Below are 15,623 nucleotides of genomic sequence, written 5' to 3'. Positions count from 1 at the left end.
AAACTGATATACCAGATTATCATCTGTATTTCAGTAATATTTTATCAATATTAACTTTCTGGTGTATGTATAATATCTGTAATTATTATATACAGATATTATATGTGCTACAATACAATACCATGCTGTTGCCCAGTTGCTGTGGACATTCGTGATCCCTTCTACTTAAATACAAGTAGGTTTGGTAATTGAAACCAGGGCATCAGCTGCCTGTCAGCACTCAGGTGAAATGGGACACAGGAGATGTCTCAACTAAACGTGCACTCTCCTCCATGCATCAGTCATTAACACCACTCAAACAACTTAAAAGCAAGGAGTTGGCACTGTTTTAGAGACCTTGTCTGTACTTTCTTTGCTACTATTCATTTGCCTTTGGTTCTTTTATATTAATTCATCCATTAAAATGATAAAACCAGCTGGAAAATTTACAGCTACATTTAAATGAACAGGTAACAGTTTACAAATCTCAGCCATCACCTTCTGTGCTATAGACATATACTGCGTGCTTGCAGTCTGTAGACATCAAGTTTTATTGGAGTGCATTATACTATATTATGGCACAGAAAGATCTGGCATGCTTTATTTAACAAAAAGAAAAAATAACAAGCAACTAACTCGTGAGACTGAACATTTTGGGCCAGTGGGATGAAAAAAAATGACATGAGGACAATTCTAAAAACATGATCTAATAAGTACAATTCTACTTGTGGAAGGAACGGGACTGAATATCCTGATCCCCCTTAAATCCTGATAAATAAGACTCAATATCAAGTTTAAAAAGAATAATTACTTTATTCTTGTTATAAATTCATACAAACATAAAAAACAGAATAGACCCTGAAAGTTAGAAGGACAGATATTTTATCATTTGTTGTCAAAGTAATTTTATGTACTGGAAAAACCTAGCAGAGCCCTAAAACCTAGAAAAAAATATGTTAAAAATTTTGGATAAGACTGCCTTTCACCAAAAGGGCCAAAAGTCTGTGAGTTTTTAAATAGAGTATTGAGATTTTGGATGGAGAAATGTAAGTATAGACTAAATGAATGACTAGTAAGTAAGTAGATTACAAGAAGGGTTCATTGCTTACAGTAAATCTTATTTTAGGTCCGTGCATGTTGTTACAAACAGCGTTATTTTGTTCTTTTTCATGGCAGAGCGATTTCATTGTGGGTTTTCCCCGGTGGCTCTGCGATAAAGAATCCACCTGTCAAGCAGGACACAGGGGTTCTATTCCTGGCTCAGGAAGACCCCTGGAGAAGGAAATGGTACCCCACTCCAGTATTCTTGCCTGGGAAATCCCATGGAGAGAGGAGCCTAGCAGGATACAGTCCACGGATCCCAAAGGGTTGGACACTACCTAGTGACTAAAGAACAAACACATCATTGTACATAAATAGCACATTTTTTAATCCATTCCTCCGTCAATGCACATATCATTTTGCTGCAACACATCACTGTAGATCAACTAAACTCCAATAAAAAAAATTTTTTAAGCCTATTTTAAATGGGATGGCAAAATTATTCTGTGGAATAATCATAAGTGATCAACTTGTTTGTTCTTCAGTTTCACTCAGTTCAAACCTTTAAAATAATTGCTTTTGCAAAGCCCCCTTTTGGGCTCAGCCTAACTTAATTACCAGTGAAAGAAAAATAGACAAAGTAAGGGTTTGTGGTGAGCTAGACTTTTCTTTCCCATCTGTGCACAGACCATGTCACCTATGAACATGACAACCCCCACTTCCTGTTTGAAGGAGTCACACAGGAACTGGATACTATGTATATGCGCTGCCAGGCACTCGGATACGGAACTCTCAGCTTGAGACGGAACTCTCAGCTTGAGGCGGAACTCAGCACATCTGTGCCGGGAATGCTGCTCGTGCTGCTTTCCAGTCTGCCCTGGGTGTTCCTGGCCTTCATCTTCTCTGGTAGGTATTCTAAAACAGAAGCAAGCACCTTATGATTTCAGTTTGTATTTTTTTAGTCTAATTCCTATACTATTTTATTCACTGCTCCGTCTCTGTTTTCTGATTTTCCCCGCAGGATCCAGTGTAGTCCAGATACTGAAGACCAGCCATACATTTCCAGTCAAGCTGGGGAGGTAGTCACCCTGAACTGTCGCTATGAAACACATTGGAGCAGTTACATTTTTTAGTATAAACAACTTCCCAGTGGACAGATAATTTATCTTATTCTTCAGGATTCTTCTACCCAGAATGCAATGGATGTCCACTACTCTGTAAATTTTCAGAGATCACATAAATCCCTCAGCCTCACCATTTCAGACTTACACCTGGAAGACTCTGCAAAGTACTTCTGCACCCTCTGGGAACTCAGTGCTTGAAGTAATAGAAAAAGCTGAACAAAATCCCCAGAGTGTAATAAGAGAGAGCCCCCCTGCTGAGGAACCCAGGCTGAAATACACACCTGCAGACCCCAGACAAGAAATGGTAGTCTTGCGGTTGCTTCATCTGTGGTCTGGATCAGAAGATTTAATTATAAATAAAAGCTCCTTCTTTGTCATTTGGAAGCAGGTGTCCAGCGTAATTTTCTACTGATACATTCTCCTCTTAAATTTTTGACTTTAAATAAAACACACAGAACATGTGTAAAGTTGTCTAAATTTGAAAACTTGCCCCATAATAATGCAGAATGGCAGTTTCACCTAGAGAGGCTCACATCACAAATCTGAGTCTAGAAAATGAAATCGTCATGACAAACATTTCCTTAGTCCTTTTCCCTTAGATTTTGTGTCAGGGCACTATCAGAGGAGAGCCACCAGTGATGTAGAGTAAGAGATTGGTTATAAGGATTAGAACATAGGCAATGGCTACAGCTGGTGGGAGTGTCCATAAAAACTGTTATATTTGCATTTGGTGTTGACCTTGAATTCACTGCAAGTCAACTAGAGAAGTTTTGTGAAGCAAAGTTGGATGTGGACAAAAGCATGGACAAACTGTGGCATGTATGGAAATATATGAGGACGATGGAACCCACAAGACACTCTAAAACTTGTCTGTATCTTACCTCCTTCAGTTGCACAGTAGTAGGTGACCTTCAGGAGAAGTGGATGTCATTTTCCATCATGCTACATGCATACTTGGTCTAATACAAAAAGAAAATAAGGAAGATAACCTGGTGGAAGGTCGAGGGGTTCTAAGTCAACAATAAGTTGAATTATCAGATCAGCAGCAGCATTACCTATTGCCTTAGTCCCTGGAGCCCTGCATCATCCTGTGGAACATAGAAACATGGCTACCTCATCACAATTACCTTCCAAAACCTGCACAAATCTCTGTCATGGCCAACCCAACCCAGAACAACAGAGGGAAGCAAATCCTGGGAAATAAATTTCAGATTGTTAAGTTCACACAGTGCAAACCTACCATAACAGCTTAACTGGTTAAAGTCCCTCCTTGTTAACTAGGCATTCAATCAGTACCTCTTTGAATAACACAGCTTTATAATAAAGACCACAGGAAAACTATGCTTCCTGTTAATATGATGGAATTATTCTTCATTCAACCAAAACAAGCTGTCTCCTTCAAAGAGAATACCAAGTTCATTTATCCGTTTAAGGGTGATGTTCTTTCCTCTTCTATCTGCATCACACTCTCCCATTGAAACCTGTATCTTAACTACTGAGATACAATGAGATTAAGCTTAATTTGTAGTGGCACATTTTATGTTACTACAGGCAGGTAAACAGGAGAGGAAAGTTAAAAATTGTTAATGTATACATAAATATATTCATATAAAATGAAAATAATTTTATAATTATTATAGCTTTTGTTACTGCAAATGACCACATTATTGTAACCATTATTTATAACTACCTCATCCATTACCCATTCCATAACCTCTTTATCATAGCAAGAATCTCCACTCACTGTTGTACTTCCTATAAAGCAAGCTCCTTTTTGAGGAGCAATGCTATGTAGAAAGTCATAAAGATGAATAAGATATTCTGCAAATTCACCACTGTGGTTTTGGCAGAAGTTTGCAAGCACTGAAGACAAATCCAAGGGTCTATTTTAGTGGAAAAAAGTCTTGCTAATACTCAGGGGAAAATGATATGTTGCACTCTGGGAAACATCATTAAGAATGATGCCTGACTTTTCATCACAAGCAATAGCCATCACAAAAGGAAAGCATTTCTAAACTTTCTAAAGAAAACAAACAAATAAAACTTGCAAGGGAGATTGTTATGAGCATGAATGTATATGAAAAAAATTTTTTTCATTGTTGTTTAAAATCACTGTTAAAACAGTGGAAAGTCAATCCCAGAGTGGAAGGCAATATATGCAAAACACATTCCTGAAAAAGGAATCAAATGCAGAATATATTACAACTCATAAATCAATAAGAAGAGAAAATAGTTAATAAGAACAGCAAAATCTTAGAGATCCAAATCAGAACCATTACATCCAATAGTAGCTAGTGTACATGCAAGATGTCCTTGATTTTATTATTTTTAGGGAAACCAAAATCAAACCTCACCTGTTCCATCTGTGTCCTTTCAGCACCCTGGGTGTGTCAATGTGTCAGTATAGCTAGTTGTATATGATACAAAAGGATAGGAAAAATAATGACTGCTTCCAAGAAAATAAGAGGTTAAGTAAATGTCCTAGAAGCTTCCATCCCTGAACTGATGTGGCGGGGTTGAGGGCAGGGTGGCAGGGAAGCAGATCACAAATCTGGACACTGAAGGAAAGGCAGGTTTCAACAGACTATAGAAAGTGGATATTTACTGAACTTACTATAAGTCAGGAACTGTAGAATGCATTTCTGATTCATTATCTAATCTAAATATCAAAACCCTATGAGACAGGTTTTATTGTTCCAATGCTTGTAATCTTTGGGAAATGAGACATATCTTTCCTAACTGTGAAAAATGTCTCAAACCTTTATTGTCAGAGTGTACCATTTAGAGGGCTTCTTGGAGATTTGGATATGAGGAAGTACTTGACCCAGAACAGAATGAATGGATGTCTCAATAATGGTGACATTAGGGGTTTAAACTGGAACCTAAAGAGATCTATGAAGAATGGTTCTATCAAGATCTACAAGACCTTCTAGAATTAACACCCCCAAAAGATGTCCTTTTCATCATAGGGGACTAGAATGCAAACTCAGGAAGGAATGCAAACTTACTCCAAGCTAGTTTGAACTTGGAGTACAAAATGAAGCAGGGCAAAGGCTAATACAGTTTTGCCAAGAAAACACACTGGTCATAGCAAATTCCCTCTTCCAACAACACGAGAGACCACTCTCCACTTGAATATTACCAGATGGTTAACACAGAAATAAGATTGGTTATATTCTTTGCAGCCGAAGATGGAGAAACTCTATAGAGTCAGCAAAAACAAGATCTGGAGCTGACTGTGGTCCGATCATGGGATCCTTATTTTAAAATTCAGGTTTAAACTGAAGATAGGCTGGAAAACCACTAGGCCATTCAGGTACGACCTAAATCAAATCCCTTAATTTAAACAATTTAAATAGTTATTTAACACAACATTTTCATTAAATTCAATAAATTCATTGGCTCATTCAGCAAACAGATAATTCTTGAGTGCCTACTCTGTACCAACCTCTCTTATAAACATTTAAATTATATGGGCTTTTAAGTAAATTTTCAACGTGGGAAGGTGAGATGCAAATGAATACCAAGGAGATCAAGAAGTGAGAATGCACTATCATATGACTGCAATAAAGCTGTCAAAGATAATTAAAACCTTCTATAGAGTCTTTAGGACCAAGACAACACAGATGAGCACAGAGGTATTACAAGTAAGATGTGTGTGCAATGTGGTAAGCTGCTTCAGTTGTGTCTGTCCCTGTGAATGCATGGATGTAGCCCAGCAGGCTCCCTTGTCCAAGGGATTCTCCAGGCAAGAAAATTGGAGTGGGTTGCCATGCCCTTCTCCAGGGGATCTTCCCAACCCACGGATTGAAACTGTGTCTCTTAAGTCTCCTGCATTGGCAAGTGAGTTCTTTACCACTAGGGTCACCTGAAGTGAAAGTGAAAGTTGCTCAGTCATGTATGACTCTTTGTGACCCCATGGGCTGTATTCCATGGAATTCTCCAGGGGAGAATACTGGAGTGGGGAGCCTTTCCCTTCTCCAGGGGATCTTCCCAACCCAGGGATCAAACCCAGGTCTTCCTCATTGGAGCGGGATTCTTTACCAGCTGAGCCACAAGCAGCTGAGCCACCAGAGAAGCCCAAGAATACTGGAATGGGTAGCCTATCTTTTCTCCAGTGGATCTTCCTGACCTAGGAATCAAACCCGGGTCTCCTGCATTGCAGGTGGATTCTTTACCAACTGAGCTATCTGGGAGTCACCTGAGAAGCCTTTTTTTTTTTTTTTTTTTTTTTTGTCACTCAGTCATGTCTGATTGTTTGTGACCCCATGGACTGTAGCCCACCAGGCTTCTCCATCCATGAAATTTTCTAGGCAAGAGTACTGGAGTGGATTGCCATTTCCTTCTCCAGGGGATCTTCCTGACCCAGGGACTGAACCTGCATCTCCTGCATTGTGGGCAGACGCTTTACAGTCTGAGCCACTAGGGAATCCCCTGGAAATTTATCCCCTGGGATAAATCCCCTATTTATCTTCAAATCTGAAAGTGAAAGTGAAGTCGCTCAGTCGTGTCCGACTCTTTGCGACCCCATGGACTGTAGCCCACCAGGCTCCTCTGTCCGTGGGATTTTCCAGGCAATAGTACTGGAGTGGATTGCCATTTCCTTATCCAGGGGATCTTCTCGACCCAGAGATCGAGCCCGGGTCTCCTGCATTGTAGACAGACGCTTTACCGTCTGAGCCACCAGGGAAGTCCCTAATAAAATATGGAACACTTCACGAATTTGCGTGTCATCCTTGCGCAGGGGCCATGCTAATCTTCTCTGTATCGTTCCAATTTTATTTTATTTTTTTAATTTAATTTTATTTTTAAACTTTACATAATTGTATTAGTTTTGCCAAATATCAAAATGAATCTGCCACAGGTATACATGTGTTCCCCATCCTGAACCCTCCTCCCTCTTCCCTCCCCATTCCATCCCTCTGGGTCATCCCAGTGCGCCAGCCCCAAGCATCCAGTATCGTGCATCGAACCTGGACTGGCAACTCGTTTCATACATGATATTTTACATGTTTCAATGCCATTCTCCCAAATCTTCCCACCCTCTCCCTCTCTCACAGAGTCCATTAGACTGTTCTATACATCAGTGTCTCTTTTGCTGTCTCGTACACAGGGTTATTGTTACCATCTTTCTAAATTCCATATATATGCGTTAGTATACTGTATTGGTGTTTTTCTTTCTGGCTTACTTCACTCTGTATAATAGGCTCCAGTTTCATCCACCTCATTAGAACTGATTCAAATGTATTCTTTTTAATGGCTGAGTAGTACTCCATTGTGTATATGTACCACAGCTTTCTTATCCATTCATCTGCTGATGGACATCTAGGTTGCTTCCATGTCCTGGCTATTATAAACAGTGCTGCGATGAACATTGGGGTACTCGTGTCTCTTTCCCTTCTGGTTTGCTCAGTGTGTATGCCCAGCAGTGGGATTGCTGGATCATAAGGCAGTTCTACTTCCAGTTTTTTAAGGAATCTCCACACCATTCTGACTGGTGTGAAATGGTACCTCATAGTGGTTTTGATTTGCATTTCTCTGATAATGAGTGATGTTGAGCATCTTTTCATGTGTTTGTTAGCCATCTGTATGTCTTCTTTGGAGAAATGTCTATTTAGTTCTTTGGCCCATTTTTTGATTGGGTCATTTATTTTTCTGGAGTTGAGCTGTATAGATGGAGCTTTACAAATAGTTGCTTGCTGACTTTGGTCTGGATTTATCTCTGCAGTTCTTTTATTCAGTCACAAGAGGGGGCTGCTTCATGTGAGAACTGTTACTGGGAGAAGGGAAGGGAAATTTGTTTCCCATTGTTGTGCACGACAAAAAAGGAAAAATGACACGCTTTCACCTTCTTTAGACAACTTGAGCTTTATTTTCCCTTGTTAAATGTGTGTGGTCAAGGATTCAGGGGATCTTAACCCAATAGCCTAAGCCCTTTCCATGTACCTCCCAACACTGCTTTCCCATTTCCCTGCTCTGATTATCCCTTCCATTTTCTATTTTACACTCTTTTCCCCATCCTCAGACTTTTTCTACCCCTTATACCGACCTCCACCCCACCCCCATTTGTTTGCTTTTTTTTCTATTCCTTTGCCTTAGCATTCTTGTTGCACAACACCCACAAGTATCACATAGGAAATATGAGGATTGAAGAACCACTGTTCGAGGAGGATGAGGTGAACACTATCTATGTCAATCAGTTGGTATATTAAGACAGACGCATGGAAGATGTCTATTTACGTAGGAAGGCATGCATGATTTCAAGAACCCTCACAAGAGCTGCGAGTTCTAGGATGTGTAGCTTTTTGTCTCAATGTTATTAATTTTTCCTGTCTCCTAGAGCACATCACTGCCTACTTTTGATTCTCCCATACATTTTCTGGAATGTGGATGGAAATTTTCATCATTTTCATCACAACACAGAGCTCAGTACAATTTTCTGGGATTAAACATTGTATTCCTCAAGCTTCATGGAGCATCAGCCAGTTTCTTAAGAAACAAATGAAAGACCAACGGTTGTGCATAGACACATCAATGTGATCGGTGTTCCTTTTCTTGAGCCAGACATTAAACTTCATAGATGATTTCACCATCTTTGGGGGACATGACTAAAACTGGGGAGGAAGACATAGATAAGGAACTGCTTGATCATTGGCTGAGAAGGTCCTGGCAACAACATTGTAGTATCTGCACTGGTTGCAAGTTTTTACTAACAGCTGTTGCCTCTGTTCCTTGGAACCTCCTCAAGCCAAGGATCAGACACAAGCCTGAGCTCTGAGCCCGTGGTCCTAGCTTGCCCTTGAAGTATGAGGCTGGTGACTGGAGTAACTGTATTTCTGACCTTGGGTAAGTGTTCTGTGTCTACAGGGGATGCCTTTGAGGGCAAAGGGCCACAAAGAGTCACTTACTCTCTACTATTCTCTCTGTGCTTTATTCAGCATTATAGTGATGGGACTGAGAAATGATCTGTGCATTTGCTAAAGAGGCCAGTCTTCTACATTACAGTTTAAATCATAGCCACGATACCAGAAGAGTCCTTAGCAGTAAGCAGGTTGTAAGAATTCTCTGGGCTTATTAAGCCAAGGACCCATGGAACAAAGCCTGTGGAATCTGTGATTCTTGCCATGTATCTTTGGTCTCTATAATTTTGTTGTTGTCCAGTTGCTAAGTTGTATCCAACTTTTTATGACCAAATGGATGTCAGTATGCCAGGCTCCTCTGTCCTCTACTATCTCCTGGAGTATGCTCAAGTTCATCTCTATTGAGACGGTGATACTGTTTAACCATCTCATCCTCTGATGCCCCCTTTTCCTTTTGCCTTCAGTCTTTCCCAGAATTCAGGGTATTTTCAAATGAATCAGGTCTTCTCAGCAAGTGTACAAAGTATTGGAGCTTCAGTCTCAGCACCGGTCCTTCCAATGATATTCATATTTGATTTCCTTTAGGATTGACTGGTTTGATCTCCTTGCAATCCAATAATGAACACCAATAATATTTTTGCAGGACATAAACAGAAACACTGGAGCAGGTACCAGGGCCAGACAGTTATAGAAGGGTTATGCCTTTAATCCATAGAATTACACTGAAATGTGCTCTACAGCTAATTTAATTTCTTAACCCATAGGGACTGTGATTGATGCTAAGACCACCCAGCCCAGCTCCATGGATTGTGCTGAAGGAGAAGATGTAAACCTGCCTTGTAACCACTCTACCATTGGTGGAAATGACTATATACATTGGTATCGGCAAAATCCCAATCAGAGTCCACAGTATGTCATTCATGGCTTTCGAGACACAGTGGACAGCAGCACGGCCTCTCTGACCATAGCTTCAGACAGAAAGTCCAGCACCTTGATCCTGTCCCAGGTCACCCTGAGAGACACCGCTGTGTACTACTGCGTCCTGAGAGAGGCACACTGGGACAGATGGGGCTGCACCTGTGCAGTATCTCTGGTGGGAAGATGGGGGGGCAGAGTTGGGGGAGCAGTCACGAGAGCAAATCTAGAGTTGAAGGAGAGTCAGAAAGCAGTAAGAGATGAGGAAAATGAAGGGAAGGAAAAGGGGAGAAGATGCATAAAGAAAAGAAAAGGACAAGGAAGAAGCGCCGCATTAATTGATGTAGCTGAGAAGAATTATGGGGCTACTGCTGCTGCTGCTAAGTCACTTTAGTCGTGTCTGACTCTGTGCGACCCCAGAGACAGCAGCCCACCAGGCTCCCCCGTCCCTGGGATTCTCCAGGCAAGAACACTGGAGTGGGTTGCCATTTCCTTCTCCAATGCATGAAAGTGAAAAGTGAAAGTCAAGTCGCTCAGTCTGTCCGACTCTTCGCAACCCCATGGACTGCAGCCTACCAGGCTCCTCCGTCCATGGGATTTTCCAGGCAAGAGTACTGGAGTGGGGTGATGGGGCTACTAAGAATCCTAGAAATAAAGTGAGAAGCATTAGCAATTTTTCATGGTTCTTTCTCGTGTCAATAAAATGTTGGTTCCAGTGTGTTAGTCTCAACCTAAAAGTGAGAAAAATACAAATAGTTCTCCTTGTTCCAAAGGTTTCTTTCATGTGGACTCAGGGCAAGTCCAGACTCTGAAATTTTACAGTTGTTCCACTTAGCATAAATAAATTACTTTTTCTAAGAAAAATCCCAAATGTTTTTTGTTGCTAGTCTCAAACATGCATATTTGTCAGGAAGAAGCTGTTTTAGGAAGAAACAAAAATTAAGTGAATATTAATTTAGTTTTAATTTATCTGGAAGTTTTACCTCTATATGGAGTTTTCATGGTTTTTTATATTCTCTAAACAACACACAGAACTATCTCATCATAAAAAACTCAGGCAGAACAAAAGAAAAAGCCCACAGCTGTATCATCATTCCAGCCTAGTTCCCACCTTCCTCTGAGAAAACCAAATCTGATAATTAAAGCTAGCGTGCCAGTCTGTTTATTTCAATTATCTCTATATTTGCATATGCTGCTGCTGCTGCTGTGTCACTTCAGTCATGTTCGACTCTGCGCGACCCCATAGACGGAAGCCCACTAGATTCCCCTGTCCCTGGGATTCTCCAGGCAAGAACACTGGAGTGGGGTGCCATTTCCTTCTCCAATGCATGAAAGTGAAAAGTGAAAGTCAAGTCGCTCAGTCGTGTCCGACTCTTCGCGACCCCATGGACTGCAGCCTACCAGGCTCCTCCGTCCATGGAATTTTCCAGGCAAGAGTACTGGAGTGGGGTGCCATTGTCTTCTCCATTTTATGCAATTACATACACATTTACACTTACATGCATATGCATATGGACACAATTTGACAGGCAAGTTGGATTTATTTGAATTTTTTTCCAACTTCCCTTTTGACTTTCAGTTAATAAAAAGTGTGTTGGAAATTACCCTACAGGAAAAAATCAGTTTGTGCATGCTCAGTGGTGTCCAACTCTTTGCAGCCCCATGGATTGTAGCCTGCCAGGTTCCTCTATCCAAGGGATTTTTCAGGCAAGAATACTGGAGTGGGTCGCCATTTCCTTCAACATGGATCTTCCTGACCCAGGGATCAAACCTGGTCTTTTCTATCTCCTGCATTACACGGCAGATTCTTTACCACTGTGCCACCTGGGAAGCAGTCCAATTAGTTCTTTATAATCCCATGTAGTACTCTGAAACATTCTAATTGCCTTTCTATTAATAAATATTTGTTTCTATTATTTTGGTATCATGAAGAGTGTTGTCTTTATATATCTTTGTAATTCACTTTTGTATCTACAGGGACATCTCTATTATAATGTAATTTCTGAAACTAGAATGGTTATTTACAAAACAAGGTGCATTTAAAAATTTTTTGAGAAAGTGACAACTTGCCATTCATGTGGTATAAACAATTATACTTCAGCTAACAGGAGGAAGGTGAAGTTTGCATCACTGGTAGCTCAGCTGGCAAAGCTAAGCTTTAAAGAGATTTTAAAAGTTTCCTATGTTCAGTATTAGTATGTGTTAGCCCAACTGTTGAATTTATTTTTATTTATTTATTTATTTATTTTTGAATTTATTTTTAAATCTAAGAATGTCAAGGTCCAAAATCTCAGCCTGTGTAGTTCAATCTGGCCTTTCTGGAAGCAATAGTAAGAAGAAAGCCCCCCCCCCCCATAATGAATCACCTGGAAAGACATTGGAGTGAATCACAATACCAATCACAGAAGGTGACTTATTTTAGGGCAAATGTCAAGTATTAGAATAGAAAGTATATGTTGTTACTCAAGAAAAGCAAGAATCCCTAATGCTGCAAAGAGATATCATAGTCCCCTAAATATTCAAATGATAGTAGAAATATTTATTACCGATTATAGCAAGATTTTGAAGCATCTTTAGCATCTTTAGCTCTTTCCATGGGGACTGAGCAACTTCCCTTTCATTTTTCACTGTCATGCATTGGAGAAGGAAATGGCAACCCACTCCAGTGTTCTTGCCTGGGGAATCCCAGGGACGGGGGAGCCTGGTGGGCTGCCGTCTATGGGGTCACACAGAGTCGGACACGACTGAAGTGACTTAGCAGTAGCAGTAGCTCTTTATTAGCCACACATTTTCCCCCAAGAGAAAAGATATAGAGGAAATTAGAGCACAAGACAGAGAAAGAGAGAGCCATTCCGGTCCTTGATCTGAGTGGCATCACTAACATAATATTCTCTGATCATCAAAAAGACTGAGAAATCTATCCTGCTGCATAGGATGTGTACCTAAATGTTAATTGCTGTGTTTATCATGCTTTGGAATTTGCTTTGATTCGTGAGTTAGAGATGAGGAATGGATACTTGTACTCAATCTTGGGAAATGCAATGAGAGGTGCTGCGCCGCATTCCAAAAGCTGGCACATCCCTCCAGTCACTTTTTCACTCATTTCCTCCTCTTCACAGCTTTTGAGCTCACTTTCTTTATTCTCACTTCACTTTTCCTGAAACATATCTTTTCGTTCCTTTTGTTTATTGAAATATTCTCAGCAATCATCCCAGTACTCAACAAATAGTAGGTGTTCAATAAACATTTATTGAGTAAAGAACTATTCAGGACTGATGTTACTAGTAATTGCTAGGGATGCAATAAAATATTGAAAGGGTAAGTTGGATCTTCTACGAAAATAGTAGAGAGAGTCAAAGAACATCACATAAATGTCATAATGAAGACAGGGATATATTTGAAAATATTTATTCATAAATTCATTAATCCTTTCCTTCTATTTGCCTTTCTTTTCCTTCTTCCCACACTCTTTTTCCTTCCCTCCTCTCCTTACTCTTTTTCCCCTATCATTATTAGTGAAATATGTCCCCCAGTATTTTGCTGAGCTCTTCCTATGAATCTTCAGTTTATTCCTATACAAATCCTTTTTCCATTAAAAGTCTTAATACTTTGTGTTTGTCATAAGGTAGTTGATACCAGATATTTTGAAAAATTAGAATTGCATTTAACTATATTAAAAAGTCATTTAAATATCAACTGGTACTCTCAATCAATCCATTTTCCATAACTATAAGCCAACAAAGGTGTTAAAGGTCCATATGATATTTCAGCAATGCTGTGTCCATAGGAGAGACAGTGCTTGGCAGAAAGCCTTTTCTTCTTCCTGTTTTTTATCCCCATTCAGAAATAGTCCCTACCAATTAAAAAAATTCATGTGCTATATTTGTACCAAATATGTCTTGCTTTAAAACATTCTACTGAAATCATCTTTATAAATTACAGAATTAATGAGTACTTTTTAACAGAACTGTAGTTAGTTCTACCACTAGTTCCTGCTAAGTCACTTCAGTTAACCTATGGACTGTAGCTCACCAGGCTCCTCTGTCCATGGAATTCTCCAGGCAAGAATACTGGAGTGGGTTGTTGTGCCCTCCTCCAGGGGATCTTCCTGACCCAGTGATTGAATCCGCATCTTTTATGTCTCCTGCATTGGCAGGCAGGTTCTTTACCATAGCGCCAGCTGGGAACCCTCTATCAGTAGAGATTTACCATTAGATGATCTTACAAGAAAAATAGTAGGAGTTAATAACTTGGAGCTCCATTGGCACATTGTGTATTTTAACTTTATTTCCCTACAACTAATATATTAATAAATTGAATCATGAAGAGATTGTTGGCAGAGCATACTGAGGATCCTAATGTTTCACAAATTCTACCTGTTTGCACATCTGAAGGACTGAATCTAAAGTTAGAAGAGTATCTAACTCATTCGTTACACCAGAATTGCATAAAACTGGCAACACACTAAGTGATTTTCAAATTAACTAATAACAAGTATATACACAATACAGCACAAAGAAAAGAAAGTATCCTGGGCAAAAAGAGGGGGTGAAAACTTCTGAAAATAATTCACTTCAGTAATTAGAACGAAAGTTTAGAAAACTGCATCATCCATGTAATAAATACATGATAACTGTAAAACAAGAAAAAATCTAAAAGTAGAGGAAAAACTGAAATAAAGAAGAATGACATGAACAGATGGAAAGGGTGGCAAAGTAAAATTCTGTGATAAAATTAACACTGGAAAGATATTGCACTAAAAATTGAACAACTTTTGCATATATGTGCAAATGAGATAGTAAGGAGATCAAACCAGTCAATACCCAAGAAAATCAACCCTGAGTATTTATTGAAAGGACTGATTCTGAAGCTGATGCTCTAATACATTGGCCATCTGATGTGAAGAGCCAACTCATTAGAAAAGACCCTGATGCTGGTAAGATTGAGGGCAGGAGGAGAATGGGTGACAGTTGATGAGATGGTTGGATGGCATCATTGATGCAATGGACATGAGTTTGAACAAATTCCGAGAGAGAGTGAAAGACAGAGAGCCTTCACTATCTCTGCGACCCCATGGACTAGTGTGGTGCCGTCCATGGGCCGCAGAGTCAGACTGACTGAGCGACTGAACAGCAACAGATACTCACACAAAAATTACATGCATATCCACAACAGCTATATTTGTGATGGCAGTGACTGGAAGTCTGCCAAATGTTCTTTGTTGTATGACTAGCTAATTATGCCGTGGTACACCCATACAATAAAATATAATTTATAGATCTATTTCAACTTGCAATAGAGTTAAATCTCAATAAACCATTTTCAGTTGAAAATACTAGTAAGTGGAAAATGCATTTAATATACTTACCTTACTGTGAGTCAGAGCCTCGCCTGGCCTACCTTAAAGGTATTATACTGAAAGTGAAACACGTAACGGTTGTACGGGTACAGAATGGCTGTAAGTGGATCAGTTGTTTACCTCCTGTTCCTGGGTCTGACTGAGAGCTCAGCTCACTGTTGCTACCAAGAATCATCAGAAAATGTAATACAGCATGTTGCTAGCAAAGAGAAAGATTAAAATTCAAAATTTGAAGTATGATTTCTAGTGAAGTCATACATAGCTTTCTCCACACCAGAAAGTCAAAAATCAAAAGTTGATTCATCATAAATTGAAGACAGTCTGTTGTGATTAAAAGAAACAGAC

At 39.7% G+C, this 15,623-nt stretch overlaps 1 non-coding gene across 1 annotated transcript; it reads right to left on the bottom strand.

Moving 5' to 3' along the window:
* Positions 1-6,843: 6,843 nt before the first annotated feature.
* On the bottom strand, positions 6,844-6,945 carry LOC129622215 (U6 spliceosomal RNA). The gene has a single exon (XR_008699886.1). It is a non-coding gene; the product is annotated as a U6 spliceosomal RNA (small nuclear RNA).
* Between the last annotated feature and the right edge of the window lie 8,678 nt (positions 6,946-15,623).

This window comes from Bubalus kerabau, chromosome 10, assembly GCF_029407905.1.
Source record: "Bubalus kerabau isolate K-KA32 ecotype Philippines breed swamp buffalo chromosome 10, PCC_UOA_SB_1v2, whole genome shotgun sequence".
NCBI lineage: Eukaryota > Metazoa > Chordata > Mammalia > Artiodactyla > Bovidae > Bubalus > Bubalus kerabau.
The sequence above is the reverse complement of the archived record's forward strand: the minus strand, read 5'-3'. Positions and strand labels throughout refer to the sequence as shown.